Raw genomic sequence first — 13734 nt, 5'->3', positions numbered from 1 at the left:
GCTCATTAAAGTTTTTTCAATAGGTCTTATGAGGCTCAAAAACTTATCAAAGATACACAAATAACGCATAAGGCAAGAGCGAAGCTACATGTTGTTAAAAAAATAAATAAGTTTAAAAAAGCACATTATCTTTGCTGAATTAAAGCTTTCAGTAAGATGCAATCTTATGCATTGATGAAATAAATGGCGGATTATTTCCCAAAGTTGCAAACTCCGATAAGCATTAACACTATTTCTTAAGTATAAAGAGCATTAAAAGCACCTCAAAGCTTTCTGGTATGCAAAAATAACATTAAAAGCATATTAAATCTTTAACGGAATCCAAGAGCATAGGCGGCATGCACTAGCATAAAGAGCATTAAAGAGTATATAGAGCTTTAAAAGCACATCAAAGATTTCTGGAATGAAGAAATCCTAAAAACCATATCAAAGCTTTTACACATATCAAAAGCATTGACAAAACGCGCTGACACTGAACTTAAAGCTAAGCTTCTTACTTTCTTGTAAGGTAAGTAGTTAAGCCATTTTTAAGAATTAAGAACAAAAAATATGCGTGTTTTAAAATTGTAATATACAAAAAAAATTTTGAGCTTTAAGTCTAAAAAATAGTTTTCTTAATTCTTTGCAGCACATTCAAACACATTAATATTATTAAATTAATTAATATTATTAAATTCCCAACTTAATTTTTATGCAAAGTTTGCACGTCAATTTACCACAGTGCGCTGCTGTTGTCTGTTATGAAGTGCAAAGTGTAAAGCAAAAGCCAAAGATGACGAAAATTTCTTAGTGTTAGTATTTGTTTGTGTGTGTCTATGTGTGTACGAGTGTGTGTGTGTGTGTGTTTGTTGACTGTGTGCGTATTTGGCATTTTGCGTTTTGTGCTATGGCACCACATGCTTCTGATGGGCTGCAGTTAATCCACTTAATGACCTCGATGATTTTATTGATGAGCACCTAACGCCAACGCCAACTCCGACGCCAATGCCAACATATGCCGCCTGATGATGAAGATGCTGGGCGCCCATATCGTTCCGGTTTACTTTCCACTCCATTCCATTCAATGCCATCATTTTTTTTCTCTCTTTTTTGTATACCCTTGCGCAAGGTAAAGTCAGTTTATGGAGGAATGTGTTCGAATAGCTCCCAGACTCATAAGGATTATGTTTTCTAATCCATTTCGAACTCAAGTGTTACCGATGCTATCGATAAACTGTGATTGTTACTGTCGTTAGTTTATTGCAATATCGATAGTTTTGAATCGACCGGAACCCTATAAATAGGCTTCATTTACAAAACAAAAAATGAAATCTTTCTGAATCAGTTGTGTAGTGCAAAACTACTTTTGTTCGAACATTAAGAGTTATCGATATCATTATTGTTGCTAGCAATCAACTATCGAAATTACAGCAGCTCTAAAAGTAAAAGTAAAAAATCGAGAAATAAATATTTGAAGCTCTTGAAAGTATCTGCAGATATGGACTATCAACATTGTAGAAGCTTTTCTGTAGCTATTTTCTAGTCGATTCAAAAATATTCTGCCCACGCCACTTTCAATTAATGTGCCTACCTTAAGCTTGTTTTTGAACTGTGAACGAACATTAAACAGTCGGCTGTCCCCGATTTACTTATCGTCAGTTTGCCAGAAAGGGTATAGAAGCGGCATCATGTTGAAGTTAGCCGCTCCTTAATTTTTTCTTCGCCTGGGGTTGTCAACGCCGCCTGTGCAGCGAGGCGTGGCACTGCCACTAAACGGTGTTGCCATCATCATCAGCATCGGAATCATCATCAGCATCAGCATCAACATCATCATCATCAACTGTGCCATGTTTGTTTCCTGTTGATTTTTCGGCGATGCCACGGAAACCTACTAAATTAGTGACAGCGACTTTGGCTTCCAGCTTGGATTCAGCATTTGATAAAATGGCAGCTTGTGGCGCTCGCTCCCCAAGTGTGAATCCTTGTGTGTGCGTGTGTGTCTGTACGCTTGTGTGCGTGTGTGTGTCTTGTGTCCTGTTTGTGTTATTTATGCGCGCGCATTAAAATACAATTTTTATGCTTGGCATTGCCAGACTTATCCTTTGACTCCCGCACTACTCGCTACCCAGATGCCCACATCCTATCCCGTTGCCATCATCAGCTCGAAGGCAGCATCTTTATTGAGTGTAAATGCGCGTGGCGAAAGCATATTTATTTACGTTGAGCTGCTTATTTATTTGGCAAATGGTTTTGCATTTGTCAACAACAGCAACAACAGCAACAGGAACCCATTCCACGCCAAATCCTGAAGCGTCGCCCAGCAGCAACGGCGACAACTTTCATTTCAATTTAGAGCATTGGACTCCCCATTGGTCAGGCCCGGGGGCATCCTCTGCTAAGTCGCTGCCAAATCAAGTGTGTGAATTGTGTGAAATGTGCGAGTTTTCCCCTTTTGGGTATTTCACTTAGTTAACAGGCACGGTTCAACGTGCGCGCATTTTTCGCCAAAAAATTTTGGCGTGCCCATTTTTGACGGAGATTTTCGTCAACAATACATACTTTTTTTGATCCTAAGAAAATTTTATACTGAACTAATTGGATATTCGATGAGTAAATACATTTATTCAGTAACCAAAATAATTTTTTGTCCAATGATAAAAAATTGCTTTAAATATTAATTAGTGAATTATATGATAAATATAAAATTATAACTGAGATCATCTCTAATTTGGGCCCCACAGTTCGACATGAAAACAAACGAGTTGTTTGGCATTTTTACAATCATTTTTTCTGAAAAACTTTACAAAAACAAAATTAAATCGCCAATGTGAAAGCGCAAAATAGTTTACTTATGTTAAATTATTTGTGTATTATCGTAGAAATTGTTTCGATATGATAAGCTGCATTTTGTTCTTTACAATAAGAGAAAAAATACGTTTAAAAAATACGTTTGAGGCACAATAAATTAAGTATTTATTATACAAATGAACTGAATTTTCTTGTTTACAAAAAGAGCGAAAAATCTTTTAAATTATATTTAAATAAAAAATGTCGCAGATATCGATTGAATCTTATGTTTATTTCAGATATTGTTGCTCGTGTACATATTCTTAAATATTTTCTTATGGCAATCTGTTGACTTTTATGTTGCATGCAACGTTGTCTCTTAACGGCAATAAAGTCTGACCAAACCAAGCAAACGTTGGCGCTGCTTAATGATGCGTTAAAGCGTTAACATTAATATGGGCTATACACACACACGTAAACACACACACACGCAGTCGCTTCTTGTGACACTTGGCGCTTTAATTAAATTTTCGATAATTGCTTGCAGCAAGTGTGGCAAGGAGAGAGCTGGTGAGCTGGTGGCAAGTGGCGACAACTGAAACACAGTGCAACACGAAAATATTTGTTGGCGCGCGGCGCATTTAAGTGGCATTTTTAATTGATTAAAAAAAACGAAAATGGCGGCTACATTGCATGGAACGTTGGCCAAGGGGGTGGCGGGCGGCGGGGCGGCAACATTGGTAGATCGCGAACTGAACAGAACTGAACTGAGCTGGGCATTGCTCATTATGGCTTGTTGTTGCGGCGTTTAATTAACAGGCCACGCTGACAGTTACTTTTTATTTTCAGTTTCAGTTTTTCCTCAGCGCCATTTTTAATTTCCTTGACGCATCGGAAGTGGCGTCAAGCAAACCGGAAGTGGCGACGCACGCAGCAAAGCGCACGGCGCATAATTAACTTGTAGGCGGGCAGCAAGAACTGACAACTTGCGCCACGCCCACCAGCACCACCAGCAGCAGCAGCAGCCACTTGTAAAAGTTAACAAAAATAAAAGTGCCAGGCACACAGTTAAAAAAAAACAAGCAAGCTACTTCAGTGATGGACTGAAAGATACCCTGTATATCTCATGCCCATGCCCATGCCTATAAGGTTTTGTGCATATCGTATAAAAAAGTGAAGTCTTTTAAATGATTTTCAAGAACATTTTATTGTATTTAATTCCCTAAAACTACATTATTTTAAGCTGTCTAGGGTATTATTATAAAATTCCGCTAGCTGTTACACTTGCTGAGATCGATAAGTTAATGTTAAAGTTGACAGCCAATTTTACAGGTCACAATGTGCTTGAGGCTACCAACTATCCTCATAGCAAATAGGCTATTGCTAGCATCTATATAATAGACAATTTCCTGTTACATTTCACAGATGCTTTAACAAGCATACTTGAAGACACTATTGACAGTTAAATGTTAATTGTAGAAGGGAATGACTTTTACCTTATATACATGCCGCTAGCTATTATTATTGCTGAGATCGACAAGTTCATTTTAAAATTGACAGCCACTTCAACAGGCCACAATGTATCTCCATACCAAATAGAATGTTGCTAGCTTTTATACTCGCTAAAACAGACAACTTCCTGTTAAAGTTGACAGTCACAAGCGTTCTTTTTAAAGTTGACGTTCAGTTTTAACATATAAATGTGAATTTTTGAATTGATTAACTCGTACTGGCAACTCTTTAATAAGGTGGCAACTCCATATTAACATTTCCACGTATTCCTACAGCAATACAAAACAAGCAATACAAACACGTTCAACAATTGCTTAGCAAAAGAATGTTAAAAAGTAAATCTTATTATTATTATTTATATTCGCCCGGAGATGCCACTTTTTGTCAGTTACTGATACCCGTTTTAGACAACTGCAAGAATACAGGGTACAAATGGAAAAAATGGAAAAAAAGCCAACTTTCACTGCGTCTAAACTTGGCCAAGTGAATTGAGAAATGAGCAGACGCCGGCATCGCTTGAAACTTTTGCCATAGCTCGAACATAATTATAAAAGTTTCGACAAGCATTTGCCAGGTGGGCAAGCGTTGCCACAAATCTGGACTTGCGAGCTACACAAAACGGAATAGAACTTGCGAGTTGGACAAGTGACCAAAATGCCAAGTGCCAAGCTACAGTTGCTCTTCTTGTTGTTGTTGTTGTTGTTGCTGCTGCTGTTTCTGTGTTAATTAGCGTGCCATTGGCATTTATGCTTAAACACTTAATGAGCTCGTTGAAATCGAGGCAGCTCGTCCCATGTCAGCCCCTCGCGCTAATTGCTTTTGGGTTAGCCTACATAGTACAGACATATATTTCGGAGAATTCAACATATGTAGTAATTTCTGGCGTGTCATTCAACCAGCCGGAAAATGGCTTATAGCGCTCCAGTCTGGTTTACAACAAAGCCTTGCCTGTCTCTGTTGTTGACAACAACTGCTAAAAGCGGACAAGAAATTTTCTGTGGCCTAATCCAGTGAATTGTGTATGCCCTTCATAGGCGATCTACACTGGAAGTTCTCATGTTAAAAATATATTTAAGAATTTTTATGAATAGTTTTTTTTTTACATATTTATATATATATTATATATTTTATATAAGTATAATAAGTAAATTGAGTTAGCTATAATTAAAATTAAAAGGAATATAAAGTTTCCAGTGAAACCTACGATTATATTTCTATGAATAGGAAACTGTTTTTTGTAGATCGTTTTCAAATCGAGCCCTCAATTGAAATAAATTCAAAATAAATTTCATACACAAAAAATTGTAGAAACAGGTTCAGTCATATTGACATTAACATTAACAACAAGGTTAACATAAAAACAAGTAAGAGGTTCTAGTCGGGAGCTCCCGATTGGGGGATACCCCGAACCCTCTTCTTGCAACGATAGGCGAAAGGTATAAAATGATAGATACTTGATATATATATACTATTCTAGAAGCTATATGTAAAGTGTGGTGACTCTAGCTCTAGTGACAGGATTTCGATATCGATTACTTGGAAACGGGGCAAGTTATCGAATATCGGAAACAAACTCGATCTGCGCGGGGACTAGGAGCTACAATATCAAGTCTCTAGCTCTTATAGGTTCTGAGATCCTTGCGTTCATACATACGGACAGACGGGCGGACGGACAGACAGACTGACCCGGCTATTGATGCTGAACAAGAATATATATACTTTATGGGGTCGGAGATGCTTCCTTCTGCCTGTTACACACATTTGCACAAATACATTTTACCCTCTTTACCCATTTTCAATGGGTTCAGTGTATAATTAACATAAACGTTAACAGAAATGTTAACATAAGTATTTACATTTACATGCTGTCTGGGATAGCTTTTATACCCATTTGGCGCTAGGGTAAGGCAACAATAGCGTTCGGGGATGGGGAAAAAAATACAGAGAGGAGCCACTTAGGCGCCAAGTGTCGCTGGGAAAGGATCCTATGCTCCAGTGCCAACTACTGTACCTGCGAACCAGCAGCACTTGGAAATTGCTTTGAGTTGCTGTTGGGTGCTGTTTTCTTATCTCACAAATAGGCATTGTACTCGACCCCTGAGTGTGTGTGTGTGTGTGTGTTTGTGGGCATGTTTTCCTTTGATTTTTCGCATGCACGCATGAAAATTGTTTTCCTTTTGTTTGGCGCACAGCAGAAGCAACAACAAAGGGAAAAGGTTGTTGGCAGCGCCAGGAAACTATGAAGGATTATGGATCTGTACTGCTTTTGCTGCTGCTCCGGCTCCCAGCTCCTTCCGCTTGCTCTAAGTGTATGCTGAATGGGCGTGGCAGCAGGTGTGAGTCAGCCAAAGGCCGCATAATGACAATGGACCGATGCACAGGCACATAAGAGAAGCCCATTCAAATGGGTCACGAAACTGGCAGCCGAGCAATGGGCATTAAAGGCGGAGCAGCCAAAGTGCTGCAATGGAGCTGAAGCTGGAGCTGGAACCAGGTGGAGCCAGGTGAGACCTGATTGAAAATTGAATGGCTCTGAAGCCGGAGAAAGGAGGAAGGAGGCGCACGTTAAGAGAGCGACACTTTCCCGGAAGGATAGAAAGTGCTGTTATCGTTGCATCAGTTTCGCCCACTTCTCATGTGAAAAACTAGCTTAAATATCGAAGCGAAAGTGCTTTGACATAAGCAGCATTCAGACTATGCAAAATCTAATGAAATTTGCATTGTAGCACAGTAAACTACTTGTGAAAGATGAAAGCAAGCCGAAAATAAATACACTCTTTAGCCATTTTAGGGAACACATTTCGTAGAGTGTGGGCGAGATTATGCACAAAAGCAATTTCCTTGCCTTTTTAAATGTTTCAATATACAATAAGGTATTCAAGCTCTTAAACTGAGAAGGACTTTATACTTGAATCAAATATTTTTGGAACAATTTCAGCTAAAAAGGACAATATGGCAAACTGTGTCGATATGTCTGGTAAATATTATTATTATGACATATCATGGTAAGCATTGCTTTAATATTTGTCCAAGTAACAAATGGCACACCTCAACATTGAGTTTAGTTTGGGTTCAACTGGTTGATCTACGTTGATTGTGTATGCTTTCTTTATACTTATTTTTCTTCAATTTACTTTCTGACTTTGACTTTTTATTCCTTCTCACACTTTCTCTCTCTTGTTTACTTTCTATCTCCCTTTTTTTTAATTCCTTGTGCCCTTTTCATTGCTACCCTTCTCTCTCTCTCTCACAAGTATTCTTCTGTCTTGTTCAATATGACTTTCTGTCTCTATCTCTTTTTTTCTTTCTCTCTGCCTCACTTTATTTCTATCTCTTTTTCTAGCTTTCGCTATCCCTTCATTTTGGTCTTATCTCTCTTTCTATATTTCCCTAATTTTTCCTTTTAGCTCTTCCTATTTCTGCCTGTATTTTACACTTTCCCTTTAGAGATCATTTATTTACTCAATCCTTCGTTGTACCTTATTCTTGAACGTTACACGAGCAGTATTACCCTATCAAGAAGTTAGATATACTATATATATGCATATGTCTTTTCTCTCTGCCCTTTTCTCTCTCTCTTATATTATCTGTCATAAGCTTTCTGCCACGAGATAATTTGTTATACCAATTCCTCTTTGTACCTTATTCTTAAACGTTTAAAAAGCAGCAATCCGCTAACTAGTCAAGTTAGATATAATTCTCTTTTTCTCTCTTTCTGTCTTATACATTTTCAATAAATTATTCTTTGTACTTAAACGTTTTATGAGCAGTATTCCGCTAAGTCTCATTGGATATAGTAAATATATCCTTTTAAGAGAAAGTGTAGGATAAATAATAAAATGTCAAATCTCAACCATATCCTGCAACACAAATCCCTACATATAATAAAACCAAAGTGGAAGCTAATTTCCATACAAGTGAGTAAGAAAGCTGCTTAGCATTACGAAAAACCGAGGGCAGAAGGTATTTATTATTATAGTAGGACAATTTATAAGCGCCCAAATAACAAGCATTAAATTCTGTTGCAAATCTCAGAAGCTGAAATCCACATAAAACTTTATATTTATATAGATATTCTACGCCAGATATGTGAGGGAGTGGGAGGATTATATGCAGAGAATTCAACGAGGAGACAAACGGCAGCCACTTAAAATTGTCACAAGTTAAAAACCGCAAACTGCAGCAGGAGTCTAGTCCTGGGGAGGGGGTTGCTGGGTAGGGAGTTAAGGGCGTGACTGGAGAGGGGCGAGGGGGGAACGGGTCTGAAGGACCTAGCAAAAGAAAGACATTATGCGCCGGCATACCGCACAACAATTTCACAGACAATGAATACATTGGCAAAATGAGGCAAGACACGCACGCACACACACACACACATATACGCACGCACACACGCACACACACTGACAACAGGAATTTAAATAAATGCATGTGCACGAGCTGCCCGCACTCGAAAAAATACAACAGCAAAAATAAAATAATGTAAGAAATCACAACAATTGTTTGGGCGTAGCTGCGGGTCGTTGGGGGCAGGCGGCTCAGCTGGATCCTGGCCGCGCCCACTTGGGGCTGGCGCAGGGACAGCGATGACTTTGCATTTTGCATTACTTTGCTTTGAAAGCAGTTTCGAAATTATTGTCTTTCAGCTAACATTGCCGGCGGTCCTGCTGCAGCTCCTGTGAATCCCAACCCTCCTCCTCGTCCACCTCCTTCTCCCCCTGCTGCTGCTGCTGCAACGCCAACTCCTTGTTGCCAACTTCGCCACATTTCAATGTTGCGTGTAGAGTTATTTCAAGTCAGTTCTGTTGTTGTTCTTATAGACTGTACCCAGTGAAGATGTTTGAACATAAGTTGGGTATATTGAAGCCGAGCAAAATGTTTGCGACAGGCAAAAGGCAAGTGCAAAAGCACTTGGTTAGGTGTCAACATATGAAAAGTTTTAATGTCTTCAATGCTGAGGAAAATAAAGAACGTATTATACTTATTTCAATAGCTTTATTTTCAAATATTACATCAGTTGGACGCTCTAAGCTAAACCAAAAGGAACGACTAATTTCTTTGTTAAGAAAATTGCAGAAAATGTTGCAACTATTTAAAGGAAAGCTTTATTTGCGACTGATTCTTTGATTATCTGATCTCAGATAACAAAACGTTTTCTATGTAAAAAAAAATGACTTAATATTTTTCATTTTTGAGGTGTTCACATCAAAAAATGCTATTCGAAGCTTAAATCACAATGAATTTCATAAATATAAGTATGTCATTTAACTAAGAATTGTTTGTATTAAGGTTAATAAAAGATACAGTTTACACTAGTAAACTATACATCAAACCTTTTAAATAGCACAAGGAACTGAGGACTTAGACAATTATATGTCTATCTACAGTGAAAACTCCCTTGCGCGAAGTACGGATAGTTTGTGTTCGCTTACGAGGTGTGTCTCAAAAATAGAAAGCGAATGGGTAAGGACAGATTCATAACGATTTGAGTGAAAATGTCCGCCCAAGTTGGGTGACCGCCTAATAGGAGTGTCTGTTAAGAGAGTATTCACTGTGCTAGCCTGGTTTGCGATTTCATTGTACACCTGTCGCAGTTTATAGGAACCACCAGGTAGGAAAGTTCTCGTGCAATATGCGATACATCAACTCAATTTAAATTAATGTTAGCCTTTCTTCATTTTATCAAACTTAAGAAATCCTTTCGATTAACTTAATTTTTGGCATGTACAACCATTTGAATAATATCTTAAAGCCCTTTATATTTTATCATGTATATCAGTCAAGCAACAAATACCTGAGTCATTAAGAATTCCATTTTTTCTATTTCTAATGCAGATGGAAGAAACAGTACAGTTAACGGCAACTCCCTATATGTGTGTAATTTGGAAGAAAAAAAGCACAAATGAATATTTGAGCAAAAAGGGTATCAGCGAGTCGTGCAGCCTCAGCTATAGCACGCTTGTTGTTGTTGTTGTTGTTATTGTTGTGTGTGTGTGCTTACACAAATGTCTTATTTATGCTCAGCACTTTTCGCTATCCCAGCGACAACTGCGTTTTTGCTTTATCCTGTGGCTGCAACAGCACAGATCACAGCAGGGCTGGTAGCAGGGGGTGGCGGGGGTTTAAGGGCGGGGGAGGGTGCCTTGCTTCTTAGCATTATATACACTGTTGTGGCTGTGGCGCGTCTCAGTGCCGTCTGCTGTTCACTGTGGCTTCACTTGCAAATGTTCCCTCTACAATATCCTGTGTGGATCCAGCTGTGGGTGTGCCTGTCCGTGTGTGTGTATGAAATTGTGTGGGTGTGTGTTTGTGGTGTGTGTTTCTGTTGCGGACGCGCTACGCCATTTTGCATTGACTTGGGTCACGGAGGTAACTTCAGTTTCAGCAGTTAGTTAGCAACTGCGGTCATGTTGCATAATGTGCTCCACATGCCGAGAGAAAGAAATTATCTAATTTTCGTCGGCCTGCTGGCAAATGAGAGCTAGGAGCTGTATTAGGAGTATGTTTAAACAATTTGCAAGCGAAGCTAGCCCGATTTTTAGAGAGAGACTCTTTTTAGACGGGAATATAGCTGATTATATGTAAACAGCTATTGGTATAAGATTTTATTATATATGAATATACATATAGAAAACATAGAGAAAACTGTGATTGGAAAGGTGCGTGGGTGAAAGCGGATATGGAAGATTCTTAAAATCGACTTTTTAAATAACACTGAACTTTGAAAAAAAGAACTGCTGACAAAAAGATCGCATTGCAAAAAATTACGAAAAGCGATAAAAACTTGGTTTCTCTGTTACAAAGCCGTTGGCAGAATGTTAACTTACAGAGCGGCGGCAGCAGTGCGGCGCTCTGTTAATTAACTGCAACTTAACAGCAAGTATTGCTCGCCGAGAAGAGAGAGGAACAACTTGAGATCGCAAACGAACTTAATAAAACATTGATTAAAGTTCAAACGAAAATAAAATGAAATAAATATGGTTTTCAAATATAAGTTGTAGTTTATTATGTTGATAGTCTTCTTTGGAAAGTGCGTAGGCTCCGTTTCAGTGAGAGCTTTGCAGCGTTATAAAGTTTCTTTCATTCAGGTTTGATTAAAATTTGGTGTCCTTGTGAATATAATATCAAGTATCAAGGTACAGTAAGTTCAACAAAAATATTCCCTGGTTCGACAGACGTTTGCTTTTGTTACGAGCTCTGACTCGTTAAATATGTAACATTTTAAAATATCAACACAAAATGATTATACAAAAAATTTTATAAATATGCTGTGCTTTATTTTAAGCCTCGTTTTTTTAGTAAATGCGGCTTAAGCTACGTTTTCGAGTAGACAAAAAAGTGCAGTTCCGGGCACAAACCGATTCGATTTATTTTTCGAGCTATGTATATTTATAATTTATATTTTTATTACAGGGCACAGCAAACAGAGTTCAGCTGGCGCATTTTTATGCCCCATTTGAGGTAGGGCAAGGGATTGCAGCGAGGTCGAGCTTGTTGCTTTTTGCAACTCGCTCGCACTCCACAATTTTTTGTTGCTGCTTTGGCCATACTTCAACTTCACTCGTGCTTTTCTTATGCAAAAATCCATTGAAGTTGTGATTGTTGTTGCATTTGTTGTTGTTTTGCTTGTTATTTCTGCATAATAGAAAATTGTTTATATGCAATGCCCATAGATATACATATTTTTATATGAGCAGGACCCGGCTGGCTCTGGCTTCGCTGGCTTAGTCGGTATCTGAGCAGCTTCGTCTCTAATAGACCCTTGCCAAAAAGCCTCACTTTTATGCTGCTTATTATGGCTCAAGAATGGCAAGTCCCCCGCCTCCAGCCCCGCTGCCTGTGCATATTTATTGTGCATATTTTTAGCCAGCTTCAGTTGTGAGAGGCAAAAACAAAAAAAAATTGCATTTAAAACGGTCGCATAATCATATTAACTGAAAACTGTCGCCGTTAACTTAATAAGCAGCCAAGTTTAAAGTTGACAACTGTCGCTTGAGAAGGGGGTAGGGGTTAGTTGGAGGTTAGTTAGGGCCTGAGCAGTGCAACATGGCACGTTATGCAATTTAACAAAATTATTTAAAATTCCGCAACTTTCTGCTATTGCAAAAAGTGGGCCAGCAGCAAAAACTTTGCAACATGGCAACTTGGGGCAGCAACAACAACAATTTGAGCTCGTAGTCCATGGGTCAGTGTTGCAAGCGGCGCAATGGCAACTTTTAAATTAACCCTAATTCCAACAGGAACAGCAACAACAACAACAACAACAACAGCAACAATTTTATATATATTTTATTTACTGAATAAAAAAAAAAAAGTTTGCAATATTCTTGCACATTTTTCAACTTTAACAATTTATTAAATGGGTCAAAAGCCACTAAAACTTCATTTATCATTGCATGAGCAGGCAACACATCCCCCCCTCCTCCCCCGCACCCATCCACATGCCCGCTGTCCCTATGCATTTAGCTGACGCGCAGCACTCTGAGCAATTATTGCTAGCCATGTCGTTATGCCCTGTACGCATTCGCTTATGGGGTATGTGCAGAGAGCAGGTGCAAACATTTCGGATTCCACAAGGATTTTTAATTGATGAAAGATATTTGATGTATGTTTAATACCCTGTAAGATATTCAAGAAATTTCTTACAATACTTCCATCGAAATTCTCTAATTCATAATTCTATTCTCGCAATATTTAATATATTGATCTGTGAAGATAAGATATAAATAAGATGCTTTCACAGCTTTCACACTGATAAATACCACTCAATACTCAGTATTTAATCGGCTAACAGGGTATTTAACAGTCTGTTCGAAACCTTGGCTGGCTAACTTGTTGGTCGGCACTTGCAGCGCGTTAAAATGCCAACAAATCGCAGAGACGAATGAGCTCAGCAACTTGAAGCGTTTCCGGTATGCCGCAGCAATTTTTTTCGCTCCTGCATTCCGGCCAGTGGCAGCGCCCGCTCAAACCCACTTGTCCAGCTCACACACCTGGCCACCACACCTGGCACCCCACCAAGGAATGCACAAAGAAAATACACGGCACAAGTTTGTCGAGCCAAAACAAGCGGCAGCACACAGCAAAAAAAAAAAGAAAAGAGAAGAAAGCCAAGAATTATACAATTTATTAGCACACTGTGAACCGAGTTCGGGACGAGTATCAAAACCGGGAACTGATGGGGATAATAGAATTTTAAATATGCATGCACGCCCAGTTCTGTGCACATTTTTTTTTTTAATTTCAAAGCTCAACTTGGCTGCCGCTGAGAAGTCCATTAAATATTTAACATCACGTGGGGCATTTTTATATTATGTAATGTATAGCAGTTGTACTATATAAGTTGCAAGGTGAGTGTCCGCTTCGCAATGGGGTTGGCCTAACAGAGTAATACGCAGGGGGCATGGGGTTAAAAGACTTTCTAATTGTTGTTCTGTTTATTTGAAATTACTTAAT

This window comes from Drosophila montana, unplaced genomic scaffold (genome assembly GCF_035044405.1).
Source record: "Drosophila montana isolate Dmon_TW-CO22-7 unplaced genomic scaffold, ASM3504440v1 contig_2127_1, whole genome shotgun sequence".
Classification (NCBI taxonomy): Eukaryota; Metazoa; Arthropoda; class Insecta; order Diptera; family Drosophilidae; genus Drosophila; species Drosophila montana.
Note: the sequence above shows the minus strand (reverse complement) of the source record.